We start from the raw sequence: 14,996 nt of genomic DNA on the forward strand, positions 1-14,996 counted from the left end.
ATGTAATAGATGCATGATAAATGCTTGTTTCCATTCTTCTTTTGTATTCTATGTGTTCTGATCACTATTAATAACATACGGTAGTTCAAAATTTGGAGTTCTTCAACAATATTTCAAAAAATTTCCTCCCTTCTCTGTCTAATTGTAAAAAAAAAAACAAACCACAATTTCTACCCACTCAGCTTAGTAGAACAGGCATTTGAGAAATTGTTTGGGAATCCTCCTCATAAGGAGAAGGAGGCAATTAGTAGGAATATGTTTCCTCATTGTGATTCTAGCTTATCTCCCTTGCCTTCTACCCATAGAGGCAAATGGGTAATTTTATATCCCATGTTGTCAACAACTAAGGAACTGAATGATGTTGAACATGGTTTATATGAAGTGAATGTCATATACAAGTGCAAAAAATTCAAACACAATCAAATTCTTATAATTATAGACTCTTATGGTTTAGATAACTTTCCCCTAGAAGTTACTAAAAAATTGAATGCTAAGCTGCAGTGATAAGCAAATTTACACTTATCACCTTCCTGTTATTTCTAAATGAGCATGTGATAGGGGTGAAAAAGACATTTTCATTAAATTTAATAATCTACTCTGTACTATAGATGATCTCAACAATAAAAAAGCATATTTTTTTCTTAAATAGTATTTCATTTTTTGTTTTTTTCCCCAATTATAAATAATGACAATTTTTAGCATTCATTTTTGTAAGATTTTGAGTTCCAAATTTTCTCCCTTCCTCCCTCCTCTCCCTCTTTCAAAAATGGGAAGGAATTTGATATAGATTACATATTTGCCATCACATAAAATACATTTCCATATTAACTACAGTTGTAAAAGAAGAAATAGGACAAAATAAAAATTCCTTATTTCTTATTGCACAATAGTGTTCCATTACATTCATGTACCACAACTTGTTCAGCCATTCCCCAGTTGATTGGCATTCTATTTCCAATATTTTATCACCATGAAGTAGCTCAATAGTGATATTTCTGAATCTAAGAGTATTAACAGTTTGATTGTTCTTTGGCCATAGTTCCAGATTGCTCTCCAGAATGATTGGATCAGTTCACAACTCCATAAACAATGCATTAGTAATCTAGCCTCCCCACATTTTTCTCCAACATTTATCATTTTCCTTTTCTCTCATATATTAGCCAATCTGATAAGTGTGAGATGGTACTTCAGAGTTGTTTTAATCTGCATTTCTCTAAACAAAAATGATTTACAGCATTTCTCTATATGCCTATAAATACCTTTGATTTCTTCATCTGAAAATTGCCTATTCATCTCCTTTGATTACTGATCAATTGGGGAATAGTTGATTCCGTTCTTTATATATTTGAGAAATGAGGCCTTTAACAGAGATATGTGTTGTAAAGATTGTTTCCCAACTTTTTAACTTCCCAACATTGACTTTCCCAGCTTTTTAACTTAACATCATCACGTCATCAGACTTATCTATTTACATTTTACAATGTTTTGTATCTCTTATTTGCTTATGAATTCTTTCTTTCCCCATAGATTTCATAGGTAGACTATTCCTTGCTTCTCTAATTTGCTCATGATGTCATCCTTTTTCATCTAAATCAGAAGCCCACTTTGACTTTATCTTCATATATATTGTGAGAAGCTGGTCTATACCTAGTTTGTGTCATATTGTCACCTAATTTTTTCAGCAGCTTTTTTTCAAATAATGAGTTTCTGTCCCCAAAACTGGAATCTTTGAGTTCATCAAACACTAAGTTACTATGGTCATTGACATTGTGAGAAAGAAAAGGCAGGGAGTCCCAGGTTGGGGGAGGGGTCTCAATAGATCACCTTTGCCTCTAAACTGGAGGGTATCTATCCCACTAATTCTTAGTTAACAGCTAAGCGCCTTGGCATTTATCTTGGGTATCTAATCTATTCCTCTGATCCACTAGTATTTGTTAGCCAGTAGTTTTATATATGCTGTTTTATAATATAGTTTGAGATCTTGTATTGTTATCCACCTTTTCTGAAATTTTTTCATTAATTCCCTTGATATTCTTGATCTTTTGTTCTTTCAGATGAATATTGTTATTTTTCTAGCTCTATAAAATAATTTTTATAGTTAATAAGTACAACACTGAATGAGTAAATTAGGCATAATTATCATTTTTTATTATATTGACTTGTTGGACCCCCAGAATAATTACCTTTAACTATGCTCTGGTTACTATAAACATATAAGGGTATGATGGATTGTCTCTCTGTCCTTTGTAAAACCCCAACCTTGCCTTTGATCATTGCCTGGAAAAAATGCATACTGAGAGGGTCCAAGAGGTGCCCTGGGCATGTATTCTGCTGACGTGCATTCCCGAGTTTTGGTTAAGCCAGGCAAGTTTCTGTTGTAGTTATCCACCAAACATATAGGTAGTCAAGGAAATATGGAGCAGTCATGCATTGAGTATGTGCCAGTAATGGGAAAGCACTCCCCTCAAATGGTAGTACTGTTGTTAGGGTAACAAAGGGGCAACAGGGAAAGGGGATATAAGTGGGGCAGAGAAGGGAAGAGAGAGACAGAGAAAGACAGAGAAAGACAGAGACAAAGAGAGACACAGAGAGAGAGAGACAGAGAAAGAAAGAGAGACAGAGACAGAAACAGAGAGAGACACAGAGACAGAGAGAGAGAGACAGAGAGAGAGAGAGAGAGAGAGAGAGAGAGAGAGAGAGAGAGAGAGAGAGAGAGAGAGAGAGAGAGAGAGAGAGAGAGAGAGAGAGAGAGAGAGAGAGAGAGAGAGAGAGAGAGAGAGAGAGAGAGAGAGAGAGAGAGAGAGAGAGAGAGAGAAGGAGGAGATCGAGATGTGATACTAATAAAGAGATTAAAACTTTGAAACTTTCCTCGGGTGTGGTGACTCACTATGCTGCCAAAGTAATCCAGAGATATCTGAAGAGTTGTAATGGAGACCAGGTAAGGAAAGGTACTGCCCATCTCAGGTAGAAATCTGAGATTGACTCAGTATACACATGAGCAATTGATAGTTTCCTAGTTGTTAGATTTGACTTTATTTATGAAAAGTTGTTTTGTAATTGTGTTCATATGTTTCTCTTGGCAGGTAGACTCCCAAAGATGTTATATTGTTTACAGTATTTAAATGGAATTTCTCTTTCTATCTCTTGCTCCTGGACTTTGTTGGTCTTCTAAAGAAATGCTGATTATTTATTTGGGTTTATTTTATATCCTGCATCTTTGCTAAAGTTGTCAATTATTTGAAATAGTTTTTTAATTGATTTTATAGGGTTCTCTAAGTATAACATCTGATCATTTCCAAAGAGAGATAATTTTGTTTTCTCATTACTTATTTGAATACCATTAATTTCTTCCCCTCCCCCCTTACTGCTATATCTAACATTTCCAGTGCTATGTTAAACAATTGTGGAAATAATAGTCATCCTTGCTTCAACCCTGATTTTATTGGGAAGGCTCCTAGCTTATCCCCATTATAGATAATGCTCATTCATGTCTTCAGATGATACTTCTTTCATTTTAAGGAATGCTCCTTTTATTCCTATGCTCTTTAGTGTTTTTTAGAAGAATACTGTATGCTTTTTCATTATCTATTATGTTAATTATGTGATTTCTGTTGGTTTTGTTATTGATTTAGTCAAGTATGCTGATAATTTTCCTAATATTGAACCAACACTGAATTCTTGATAAAAAGTCCATAAGCTCATAATGTAAAATCTTTTGATATATTTCTGTTCAAATTTTGTTCAAAATTTTATTCATCAATATTCATTACGGAAATTGGTCTATAATTTTCTTTTTTTGTTTTAGCTCTTTCTGATTTAGGTATCAACTCCATATTTTTTGTCACAAAAGGAGTTTTTAGTAGGACTCTTTCTTTGTCTATTTTTTCGAAATATTTTATGTAACTGTTGGAACTAATTGTGTTTTTTTTTTTTTAATGTTCAGTAGAATACAATTTTGAACCCCTCTGGTCCTGGGGATTTTTTACTAAATAACTCATCAATGGTTTGTTTAATTTCTTTTTCTAAAATAGGGTTGTTTGGATATTCTATTTCCTGATCTGTTAATTTAGATAATTTATATTTTCCTAAATATTCATTTATTTCTCTCAGATTATCAGATTTATAGGCATATAACTAGACAAAATATTTCTTAAGGATTGTTTTACATTATTTTTCATTGATGGTGATTTCACTCTTCATTTTTGATATTGGTTATTTGGTTTTCTTCTTTCTTTTTTCTTTTTGACTTAATTGATTTGTCTATCTTATTGTTTCTTTTATTTATTATCTCAGTAGTTGTTTCATGTTGTTTCCTTGTACTTTCAATCTTTGATTATTTCAGGATTTTCAATATGGTGTTCAACTTGGGGATTTTTAATTTGTTTTTTTCTAATTTTTTTTTTGCATGATCAATTCCTTACTCTTTCATTTCCCCAATTTGTTGATATAAGAATTTTTAAAAATTAATTTCCCCCTAAGTACTGCTTTGGCTGCATTCCATAGATTGTAGTATGTTGTCTCATTGTTATCATTCACTTTACATGAATCTGAGTCCTATGTGATCTGAGTTCAGACAGGAGAAATCCAGGTCGGTTTCTATCTGCAAGTTAATTTTTCCCAGTACGAAAGGACAAGAGAAATGGGGCCAACATCCCTAATGAGCCCTAGAACTAACATATGAATTCATCTTAATATTCTAATTCAATTTATTTCCTCCCAAGAACAGGGCTGTTAAGATGGCAGAGTTGGTAATTGCATAAAGCTTAAGCCTTTATCCCCAGAGGTTCAAACCCTCTTCTTAATAAATGTTTATTTTAAACCTCTTACTATATTATTGTTTCTATGATTTGTTTTTTGAACCACTTATTCTTTAGGATGGTATTATCAAGTTTTCAATTTTAAAGTTTTCTACTGACATTTTTTGAACATTTTATTGCATTATGATCCAAAAATAATACACTTAATATTTCTACCTTTCTACATTTGATGTTGAAGTTTTTATGTACATGGTCATTATGCACATTGCTCATTGTGCCTGATATGCAGATCATCAATTTCTGTGTTGTGTTATATTCTGCTGAGAAAAGAGATATTCTTTTCTCTTTCCATTTATTTGTCCATTAATAGTCTGCCATTTCTAACTTTTCTAATATTCCATTTTCTTTCTTAGTTTCTTTCTGATTTATTTTTGGTTAGATTTATTGAGTTCTGATGGGACAGTTGAGATCTGCCATAAGTATAATTTCACTGTCTATTTCTTCTTCTAACTTTCTTTTTTAAGGAACTTGCTTGCTTAAATCACTGAGTGCATATATTTTTAGTTTAGATATTGCTCCATTGTCTATGATGTGGTTTTAGCCTGATACGGTTTCCTTCCTTGACTCTTTCAGTTAGGCCTAATTTTGTTTTTACTTTGTCTAAGATCAGAATTGCTACCCCTGTTTTTTTTTATTTTTTTATTTTTTTTTTTATTTTGGCTGAGACATAATAGATTCTTCTCTAGCCCTTTACCTTTATGCTGTATGTGAAACACATACAGCTTTGAGTTTTTTGTAAACAATATATTATAGTAGTCGGGTTTTTTGATCCACTCTGCTATATGCTTTTATTTTATGGGAGAGTTGACCCATTCCTATATGATTACTAACAGTACATTTTTCTCCATCTTATATTTCCTTCTGTTTATCCTCTCTCTCCTTTCACCTTTTCTTTCTACACCAGTGTTTTGCTTCTGTCTCCTAATCTGCCTTCCTTCTTCCCCTTCTACTTCTCAGTCTGATATGATAAATTTTTATATTCAACTGTTTGTGTATATTATTTCCTCTATGAAAGTAAGTTTCATGTGATGCTCATCTCCCAACTCCCTATCCTTCCTTCTACCATAATAGATCTGTTATGTTTCTTCATGTGAATTAATTTACCCTGTTATAGATTTCTATTCTTTTGGCACCCATTGTACTCCTCTTTCTTATCCCTTAATTTTTATGCCATTCCCTCAAATTCATCTTAAATCCATACCCTCTGTCTTTGTATATTCTTTCTATCTTTATAATTAATAATAAAATGTTTAATTACAAGTATTGTCTTCCCTTATAAACAGTTTAGTTCTATTGAATCCCTTATGTTGTTGTTTTTTTTAACTTTTTACCTATTTATGCTTCTCTTGAGTCTTAATTTTAGAGACCATTTTTTGTGTTCAATTCTGGTCTTCTTATGATAGCTTGAAATCCTTCTATTTCATTAAATAACCATTTTCCCCTTGAAGAATTATGCTTATTTTCACTGAGTAAATAATTCATGGTTGTAGTCCTAGCTTCTCTGCCTTCTGGAATATCATGTTTCATGACCTCTGATTTTTTAATATTGCAACTGTCAAATCCTGAATAATAGTAATTGTGGCTCCCTGATATTTGAATTGTATCTTTCTAGCCACTTGTAGTATTTTTTCTTGACCTTATATTTCTGAAATTTAGCTATAATATCCCATGAAATTTTATTTTGGGATCTCTTTCCTGAGGTAATTGGTGGATTCTTTTAATCTTGTCCTCTAATTGCAGGAGATCAAGGCAGTTTTTCTTGAAAATTTCTTAAAAGAGGATATTGAGGTCTTCCCTTTGATTGTGGCTTTCAGACTGTCCAAGGATTCTGACATTGTCTCTTCTGGATCTATTTTCCAGGTTAGCTGTATTTCCAATGAGGCATTATACATTTTATATATATATATATATATATATATATATATATATATATATATATATATATATATATATATATATATATATATATATGCCCAATTCTAACTTTTAAAGAGTCGTTTTCCTCAATTAGCTTTTGTGTTTTCTTTTCCATTTGGCTAATTGTATTCTTTAAGGAATGGTTTTCTTCAATGGATTTTTGCATCTCTTTAATTTGGTCAATTCTACTTTCTAAGCAGTTGTTTTCTTTTACCAAATTGTTTGCTTTTTTCCTTTATGATTCTCCCTTATCATTATTTCTTTTCCCAGTTTTCCTTCCACTTCTCTTATATAATTTTTTATCTCCTTTTTGAGCTCTTCCATGAATTTATTCTAGGCTTGACCCTACTCTCCATTTTTCTTCGGGTTTTCCCCTATGGGTGTTTTGACATTGTTGTCCTCTTCTCTGATCTTCTCTGTGGCCACAATAAGTTTTTGTGGTTAAATTTTGTTGCATTTTGCTTATCTTTTTTGGCCTTTTGCCTTCCTTTCAAGTTTGAATTTGAGGACAGAGAGCACTGTTTCAACTGTCTTTTATGCCAGGAGCTACAGGCTATAGCTGTTTACCTGGTGCTGCATTGATGTTGCCCAGAAGTCCCTGGGACCCTCATGTCTGCTATTAATCCAAGAGAATGGGAGATGATTGGCTCTGCTGGAAGCCTTAGGGATCTGGCAACTTACTTGGTGTTAAGTGAGGATTCTAGTGGTACTGTCTGGCATGAGCTGAAGCCAGTAAGTTGTTTTCATGTTTCCCCAGAGCTACACTAAATAGCACATGGAAGTCTGGTTGCTAGTAGTTGCCTATTTGCCCCAGGCTATTCTGAAGTGTGAGCAGGCCAGTTCTAATCACTGCCTGCTTTCTTAGGGACCCTTGATGTTTACTTACTTGTTTGCCCAGGGCTACACTGAAGTATGTGGAAGTCTGGCTGCAGTAGATTTCCTCTTTTCCTGTTGGCAATGTTGACACCTGAGGCAGTTCTTGGTGTTGGATCTTGCCCTTTCTCCTGGCTATGCTGAGGTACACTGGAGCTTCTTGGGACTTTTGTCTGCTCACCCACTCTGGGGCTCAGGATCTCTCAATGGCTTGCTGAAGTGGGGTTTATTGCTGGCTTACTGGAATGTTTCCTTTCTTAGAATAAGCTTCTTTTTTGCCCAAGTGAGACAAATCTTTCAATTTTGGGGGGCTATCTTTTTTTCTGGTTCTGCCATTCCAGGACTTGTTTTGCATTGTTATTTTATGGTTGTTTGGAGGTGAATATAGAAGAGTTATGATGAGTTACTGCTTGGAATCCATGAAGCACTCTCTTACAGGATATTTTTTCTACTTGCCTGTTTTTTCCTCATTGTCTCTTCTTGATAAATGTCAAAGTCATTATATAAACTTCCTCTTATATGTCTTCTTCTGGGTTTAGACCCATCTGGCCAACTCTTGATGCAGAATGAGCTGTAGGATTAAGCACCTATTATGTATCAAACACTGTACTAAGTACTGGGAATACAATAACAAAAAATAAATAAATAATGAGATTCCTAAAAATTTAGTAAAATTAAAATTAATAATAATAAATGAAATAAATTAGCACCATTTAAAAATAAAAATAATAAAATAAATTTTTAAAATTTAATAAAATGAATCACACTCCCTGCCTTCAAGGAGCTTACAATCTTTTTTTTTCTTTTTTTTTTTTTTTTTTTGGTGGGGGGAGGCTGGGGTCAAATGACTAGCTCAGGGTCACACAGCTAGGAAATGTTAAGTGTCTGAGATCAGATTTGAACTCGGGTCCTCCTGAATTCAGGGCTGGTGCTCTATCCACTGTGCCACCTAGCTGCCCCAAGGAGCTTACAATCAAAAGGGGAAAGAAAATACTCAAAAGAAAGCAATAAATAAGATAGAAAGAATAACGAGTTCCCTTCTATGAAGTTATATCAAGGCAGAGCATCAAATGCAAAGTGAAGTCAATTTAGAGTCTAGTTTTTCTCTCTGTAAAGGGAGACACTGGGAAGAATTTAGTACTCTATCTTTCATCCCTTCAGTCAGAGCAAGAAAGAATCTGGAAAAAGTAGAGTTAGCAACAGAGTGGTTAGTTTAAACTAATGAGGTTTTCCTAGGAAGGGCATGGATTTGAAACTAGGCATACAAGGTATTGCAACATGAAAACCTTGTTGGGGCTCCATAGGACCATAAGACCTCATAAAGTAGTGTGATTAGCAGCTGAAAGACTGCATTCAGGCACTGAAATCCTTCTCTTATGCTTGATAGCATTCTGGAGTTGACCCTAGACTTTTAAAATCCAAAATTTAGGCTTTCACAGTCCCTAAAGAAAGGCCCAGCAATGTCTATCACCCAAAAGTTAATCTACTTAAGAATAGAAAGACTATTAAACATGATATTAATCAGATGACAAATATGATAACAAACAAGATAATAGTTTTTTGTTTGCTTGTCATAGCTACTCGTCAAGACTTAAGAAGGGATAGAAAAGTTGCTACCTTCACTATGAAGGGATGACTCATGTTATAGAATCTATCCCTAGCATCCTTCTTTCCTGCTCCTCCCTTACACACACACACACACACACACACACACACACACACACACACACACACACACGCCATATATAATATAGGTTCTCCAAAAACTAAAATTGTTGTCTCTGTATTCCCAACACTAAACATATAACAGATACTACTTGTGGATTCATCTATTAATGAAATCATATATCTTTTGAAGAAAATGTACATATATCATCAGGGAAAGCATATAGCTCTTTGCCTTTTTTCATTGACTTTCTTAAAGAAAAAGAATGGAGATTAAGCAGAAGTCAGTATATATAGGTAATAATTAGTTTGGGGTTTTCAGTTATGTAAATGTCAGAAAATATCAGTAATGATTCTCAGAGCAAATATTGCTGAACATTTGACAATTGTAGAATAGAAAATTAATGCCATATATGTTATTGAAAATGCTAACTATTTGCCAGGATATCTGATTGTAGTTGTTTTGGGAATCACATCTTAAATCTTCTTACCTTTTGTGTGTTTAAAATCTCAGTTTTATAATAATTTTGTCCATAATTCACTTTCATTTGATGAATCATTCTAAAAATGAACTATTGGTATTTGGGCTTAAAATATTGCAAAAACATTAGTAAAGTATTATTGACACAATTAACATTTATAAAAGACTTGAAAACAGTTTGAAATGATAGAGAGAACACACAGTAGGACTTTGTGTTATCAAACCTCAATTCACACCTGATGTTAGACAGACATTTAAAATGGCATATCTAGCCATTTTTTTGAGTAATAGAAGTATATTATATTGAATCTATTCCTTGGCAGATATGATACTAGGCAAATATTCCATCCATCACATCACTGATGAAATGCGCTTTCATTTGGTGTGGGAGAGCTGCTGATAATGGTGTTTTAAAACTTCTTTATTATGTTGATCCCTGGCATCTTGCAGCTTACTGATGGCAGCTTTATATCAATCTTCTGCACCAAAACAACATACTCAGTTTCCTATTTTTATCTCAGAAACAAGTGATCTCAATGTACCTGTTGACCAAGTCCAGAAGCAAGAAGACTTCTGGAAGAATCTTTGATATTCCCTCTTTCTATAATGAAAAATGAGAATCAGCACAGTAAGTTCAGTCAATCAACATTTATTGCACCCCTACAGAGTCACACACTGTTCTCAGCACTGAAGATACACAGAGAAGCAAGAGACAATCCATGCCCTTGAGGAGCTCTCAGATATAATGGAAGAAACAACAAATAAACAGCTATGTGCAAACAAGCTATATGCAAGATAAATAGAAAATAATCAATAAAGAGAAATCACTAACATTAAAAAACTGGGAAAAGATTCCTGTGGAAAGCAATGCTTAGAAGCCAGGAAAGCTAAGAAAAGCCTAAAGTGGAGACAAGGAAGGAGAATATTTTGTTTATGAGAAAACAGTAAATGAAAATAGCCTATCTGGACATGGAATGTTTTGTCTGAGTAATAGCAAAGGGGCCAGTATCAATGAATCTCTCTGTTTCTCTGTGTGTGTGTGTGTGTGTGTGTGTGTGTGTGTGTGTCTGTCTGTCTGTCTGTCTCTCTTTCTATCTATGTGTGTGGGGGTATGCAAGAAATAAGAAGACTGTAAAGGTGTGGGGGGGTATAAATTTTGAATGCTAAACAGGATTTTATATTTGATCTTGGAGGTGATAATGATAGCATAGCAGCTAGAGGGTTGGCTTTGTAATTAGGAAGCTCTGGGTTCAAATCCTCTGAAATAATATGTGAACATGATTAAGTTATCTAATCTCTTGGTTCCCTTGAGAATTCTACAAAAATATATATTGTAGATGTATTACCTCTCTGCTTTGGTGGAGAGAATTTCCACGTGAGAATTTTACTGAACAGTAACATCATAAGATTGTGATCGAATGAACTAATGAAAAAATGTATGGATTACCACCAGTCCCTTTCTAGTTGAAGGCTGTGAGATTTTCCACATAGAAACAGAGAAGAGGAAGATGAGTAAACAAAATAAGCACTGTATCTCAATGGTGCATGCTGGTAATTGATTTAATGAAGGTCTGAATGGTTTCTGGGGGTCCCCAGGAAACTTGGCAGAAGGGATTGTGTTTATAATCTGCTTTAATCAGCTTTAATCTTCCACCTCAGTCTCACCAAGAATTAGGTGATTGATTTTTTGGTCTCTTGAAAGGAAATAATGACCTCCTGGGATGGATCTTGGCAGCTATCCAAACACAAAAAGAAATTGAGAGCTAATGGTCTTTCTGCTTGAAGGTGGGTTAGTTTTCTTAGTTTAAAGCAGACACTTTTCCTCCCAGTCCCACTCCCCCACACATGCTCCTGTGCAACCTAAATCATGACTGGCTGATAAAGGATCTTCATTTGAAGAGACATTAAGCTATTCAGTTTACTTGGCAGGGCCACAATGACCATGGTGAATTCAAGTTATATTAATAGTTTCAATTCACAGTGAGATGCTTGCCCTGGTCACTGTGATAAAGCAAGTAACCAGTTTTGTTCAGCATCTTCTCTCATTTGTGGGACCTTCACATTCAATCTGTCTTTCCTGGACTGATGCTGGCTGGGTGCTTTCATGCTTTTCTGCCTGTCATGATCAAAACCTTCCTTCCTGTATCTCCTCTCTCCAGGGTTCCAAATGTGACCTAACTAATTGGATAAACACAACTAGGTTAGTATATAAATGGAATAAGGCTTTATTTTTCATTAATAAGGAGGTACTTTATAAACAATGTCCTATGTTATTTCACCCATTAGTGATATAAATAGCACAATTTTGAGCTAGGAAGGAGGGAAGGTAACAGCATGGTAGACATCTGAAGTTTATTTTGGAAAAGTTTGACCTTTTAATTTCCCTCCAATTAACTACTCCCCAAATTCTCCTGAACATTACTCAAGTCAACTAAAGTCAAGTCAAGGAGCATTTCTAAGTGTTTACTATGTGCTAAGTACTGAGCTAAAGCAAGGAGAACACAAAAACAAGCAGAAATAAACCTTGCCCTCAAGGTGCTTACATTCTAATAAATTAATTCCCTTTCAGAAATATAATTTGCATCAATATTCAAATCTAGGTATCTGACATAATATATTTTCTCTGTTCTTATTATGAAGTTCTAAGCATTGCACATGAAAATGTTAAAAGCCTTGAAATATCTAATTTCAACTGAGTCCTCAGTGCTATTTAGCAAACTTTTTATCCATACCATCTTCCTATCACATTTTCTATAGTGTATCAAATCTCTTCTGTTTCCCTCAAATCCAGCTGCTATATTCAAACTATTCATTTTCAGCTAACAATCCTATCTTCTATTCTACTTCCAAACTGTACAATGGCTCTTTACCCTTTGACTTCAGCCCTTGCTGCTCTATAGAATTTTTCTCTGTAATCTCCTATCCAGAAATAATTATTTTTCTCTAAATATTCAAGCTCCTTGACTCTTCTGTAGCCTTCGATTTTTTGTTCTTTTATCAAATATTAATTGTATGTTACAGAATATGTATCAATTTTAAGAATTAGTTATATTGATGCATTTTGCTTTGAGGCTTTAAAAATCTACTGATAAATAACCATCATAGTTTATTTCCTTTAAAAATGCTAAGCAAAATGATCTAATATAAATATAGACATTATGATTGATAAATATATTTCTTTAGCTGACCATTTGTTAAGAGAAAGAAAGTGGATTTAATTTCAAGCAGTTGGAACCAGCTTAAGCCATTGTATTTGACCTAAATTCTTCCATTTTTTATTGTTTCTTTCATTTACATTTTTGTAGTCATTCTGTATGTTGTTCTTTGGAATCTGCTTTCTTCCCTTTGCAAAAATATTAGTGCAAGTCTTCTAATAGATGTCGTCCCATATGATATAATATTGTTGTATTACATTCGTATAAGTATATTGCTTAATTCAATAACCGAACTTCTAGCTTCCAGCTTATTTCTATTACATATAGCAAATAGCAGCATTTGGCTTTGTCCATAATACTTTCATTATTGAAATTTTCCTCCTCTTTCTTTTCTGACACAACCACTTCATGACTCAATTCCATTGAGTTCAATAAATATTTATTAAATACTTTTAAAATGCCAAGTATCTTGTTAGTTGCTATGAATAAAAAGGGAAAAAATGCCTGTCTCCCATCCCCCCCACATTCTATCATGAATACAAAATACAGATAAGTAACACTGTTGAAACTCAGAGTAGGTGTTAAATAAATATGTATTGAATGAATCAGTTAATCAATGAGGATATGGAAGCAACTGGGCAGGTTTAGTTTGGATAAAAGAGTACTTAGAGGGAACATGCTAGCTGTCTTCAAGTGTATTTGAAGGGCTTTCTTGTGGAGGAAGATGAACAATGAAAGTTTTAGAGGTAATTTTAGGACCAACGTCAGGAAAAACTTCAAAATTCTTAACAATTGCTAACAATACACTTATTTTCCAGTTGTTTCCAACTCTTTTGTAAGCTTATTTAGGCTTTTCTTGGCAAAGATTCTAAAATATTTGCCATTTCTCTAGATCACTTAACAGATGAGGAAATGGAGGCAGGTAGAATTAAGTGACTTACCAAGGGTCACAGAACTAGCAAATGTCTAAGACCAAATTGGAACTCAGTAAAATAAGTCTTCTGTCACTGCCCAGCATTCTATCCACTGTGGTCCCTAGCTCTTCACAATCAGAGCCCTCGAAAAGTGGGAATTGCTGATATAAGACACAATAGTTTCCTCCTCATTGTAGTATTTTCAGTAGAACTTAGACATAAAGTATGTTAAAGAGGCAATTTAATGGTACAGGGGTAGAGTACTAGACAAAAGTGAGAAAAAGTTCAAATCTGGTCTCATATGCTTATTAGTAATACTCCCAGGCAAGTCATTTAACTTCTCTATGACTCAGTCTAACAATAGTAATAATAAACAAGGTGGTTTTGATGAGCAAATGAGAAATCTATAGTATTTTGCAAACCTTAAGGACTTATACATGCTAGTTATTATTAGTATTGTCATTATGTTATAATAAGGAATCTTTTTGCGTTCTGGGCTAGACTAGAAAGCCATTGAGGTCTCTGCCAACTCTCAGTTCTGTGATTCTTTGAGTAAATATAATATAATTTGAAGAGAAAGAGGACACAAAACTTATAAGTGTAAAGAAAATGAATAAATACACATATAAATATTTAAGATTTTCAAAGTGTTTCATAAATATTTTCTCATTTGATCTTCAAAACACCCCTGGAAAGGTGGGTGCTATTATTTTTCCACTTTAACATTTGAGGAAACTGAAGCATACAAAGGTTAAGTGACTTACTAAGAGTCACACAGCTAGTAAAGATCTGAGACGGGATTTGACCTCTATCCATTGGGTCTCCTGGTTGCTTCAAATAAAGCTCATTCAAATGTCTTATCATTGTAACTGATGTTCCAGAACTCAAAGTCTACTTACACAAACCAGGTACAATCTTTGGGACCTCTGCAACTCATTCTTGGCTTCCCCTGGTGGAAAGAAGATAAGACCTACTATGTACAAAAACCCAAATGAAACAAAATCTTGATGGAACTTAGATGCTACCAAAATATATATAAGTTATTATGGGTCAAAGTCCAGAGTCTCCTCAAAACTGCATATCTCACTAAGGAATGTGGAACAATAAAATCTAAAAGATATCCTATCTCCTTTCTTATGTTTCTTTTATAATTTACAACCTTGTAGGCTGCTAG

General features: G+C 34.0%; 1 protein-coding gene across 5 annotated transcripts in view; it reads left to right on the plus strand.

Annotated features, from left to right (window-relative positions):
- Positions 1–2,453: 2,453 nt before the first annotated feature.
- The window catches only part of CD96 (CD96 molecule), a 151,777-nt gene continuing 139,234 nt past the window's right edge, over positions 2,454–14,996 (plus strand). Inside the window, exon 1 of one of the 5 annotated variants that reach the window (XM_074301150.1) lies at positions 2,454–2,938. The gene's annotated coding sequence lies outside the window, so the exon portion shown is untranslated. The remainder of the gene's footprint in view (positions 2,939–14,996) is intronic. The other 4 variants (XM_074301148.1, XM_074301153.1, XM_074301152.1 and 1 more) reach the window with 4 other exon arrangements.

This window comes from Sminthopsis crassicaudata, chromosome 3 (assembly GCF_048593235.1).
Source record: "Sminthopsis crassicaudata isolate SCR6 chromosome 3, ASM4859323v1, whole genome shotgun sequence".
NCBI classification, from domain to species: Eukaryota; Metazoa; Chordata; class Mammalia; order Dasyuromorphia; family Dasyuridae; genus Sminthopsis; species Sminthopsis crassicaudata.